Raw genomic sequence first — 2,540 nt, forward strand, 5'->3', positions numbered from 1 at the left:
CAACCTGGGCATAGTGTGCTATATATGTGCCCAGCTTCTAACCCAGGCAAAGGATATTGTAATTACCCTGGCGAATTTTATTGTGGATATTGGGGTTGTGAGACAATTTCCGTGGGATGGAAAGTACAGAACCCAGATAAGTATCTAAAAGTTGAAAGGGGTCCACACGGATGTATAAAGCCCTGGACAGATCCTTCGGGGCAAATACTATCTGTTGGGACTTGTAAGTTCCACTACATTAATATCACACAACCCCAAGACCCTGGGTGCTTATTAGGACGAACCTGGGGTCTCAGGATATGGGAAATTAGAAAAGATAAGGGAGAATACATCCTTATAAGGAAAGAGGTGGTCCCCCATGATCCTGGATCTGTTGGACCAAATCCAGTGGTATGGGGAGCAGTAGACCCCAAGGAAAAGGATCAGAATAACCGTTCAGAAGAATTAAAAAACAGCAATGAGTCCCAAGTATCAACCACAGTGGAGACACCCCAAGAATATAGAAACGAGGTTCTTTAGAAAATTTTGCAAGCTACCTTTAGAATGTTAAATAATACATACCCAAATTTAACTAGGGAATGTTGGTTATGCTATAACATTAACCCACCCTTTTATGAAGCCATAGGTTCCACAGCAGAATCGAAAAGAGTAAACGGCACTAATCCCGCTGCCTGTCTATGGAAAAAGGGAAAAGAAAACACCCCAGGAATAACATTATCTCGAGTCACTGAGAAAAGAAAATGTGTGGGAAATGTGCCCCCAGATAAAAACCATTTATGGCAAACGAAAATGCAGATTAATGATCCTCACAAACCGGCTCAGTGGTTGATTCCAGCAGCTAATACTAAATAGGTTTGTAACACCCTAGGAGTAACCCCATGTGTTTCCACAGCAATTTTCAATGAAACCCACGAACTTTGCATACAAGTTATAATAGTCCTCAGGATTATTTACCATTCTGAGGAATATGTGTATACACAATATCAAAACCCAGGGCATCATTTGGCGAAGCGAGAACCCCTCACGGCACTAACAGTAGCCGTATTGCTAGGCATAGGAGGAGCTGGATTAGGAACAGGTATAGCATCCTTAGTGAATCAGCACCAGGGGCTCAGAGAACTTAGAATCTCAGTAGATGAAGGTTTAAGAAGGATTGATAAATCTATAAAAGACCTCACAGACTCTCTAGACTCGCTGGCTGAAGTGGCCTTACAAAATAGAAGGGGATTAAATCTATTATTTTTACAACAAGGGAGCCTATGTGCTGCCCTTAGGGAAAAATGCTGTGTGTATTTAAACAGAAGTGCGGTAGTAAGAGAAACCATAGCCAAATTACGAGAAGGCCTGGAAAAGAGAAAGAGAGAACAAGAAATGCAACAAAGCTGGTATTAATCCTGGTTTAACTATTCTCCCTGGTTAACAACTCTACTATCCACTATAGCGAGACCTCTAATTTGACTAATCTTAAGACTTAAGTTCGGCCCTTGCATTTTTAACAAGATCATTAACATTGTGAAAAGCAAGTTAGAAGCAGCTCACCTTATGTTAATACGAGCTAAATATGAAGCCTTAAATGGGGAAGAGACAGAAGATTATTTGGAGTTAAGTAAAAGAGAACTGCAAAGATTTAGCGAACAAAAGTAAGAAATAGAAAAAGGGGGGATTGTGATAAATAGAGACCCTTTTGTTCGCCTAAACATGTAGATACGATGCTTTGCAGAACTGTGCTTTGTAGAATCGAGATGAGGTTGAAAGCTGCTGCTGACGCTTGCATGATTAATAACAGCCTTGCTAGCATTCTTAAATTCCAGGGAATTACCAAGATAAGCCTTAAGAAGAAAACAGCGAAGAAAAGTCAAAAAGATGAGACTGAAGAAGACTCTTGATCTTCATCCTACGACCACCAGAAGGCAGAAAAAGACCCCCTAGCAACTGGAGACACATGCACAGAGGCACCCGAGAAAGGACACGTAACCCGGAAGTCGGATCACTTAAAAGGGAGAAGACCGAAATTGGAAGTGCGGCAGCAGATGGAGCATAGACTCCCCTGTCACCCAGTGCTGATTTTTTGCTTATTGCTTGCTTGCTATAATTAATAAAAATTTTCTTTGATTGAACTGTTTCACTCTCTTGACTGCATTCATTACATCTAGCACTACAGAGGATTAAGATCATAGTAATCTGTATAAGCAAACTGCTGTGCTCACAAATACCACCTAGAAACAAAAAGGTCTCTGCCTCAGCAAGCTAAAAACTAACAGGGTATGTGTGAACTGCAGTTTGCTCTGACACGTCTCAGGCTAAACCCAGAGGTCCAGCCTGATGTCTCCCATAGTCACGTTATTTAGGGAGTGTCGTGGTTTTTAAACCAGTAACTAAAAAAAATTACTTATTTTTTGCTGTGAGATATGGATTAGAATAAGAGCAAAACAGGCTTAAAACTTAAAAGGAATAAAGACAGTTTATTAACAAACTACAAGAATAAGAACACCAGAATAAACTTTCAGAAAACCCTTTTATCTTTCACTACTTGACCATTT

This window comes from Parus major, chromosome Z (assembly GCF_001522545.3).
Source record: "Parus major isolate Abel chromosome Z, Parus_major1.1, whole genome shotgun sequence".
Taxonomy (NCBI): domain Eukaryota; kingdom Metazoa; phylum Chordata; class Aves; order Passeriformes; family Paridae; genus Parus; species Parus major.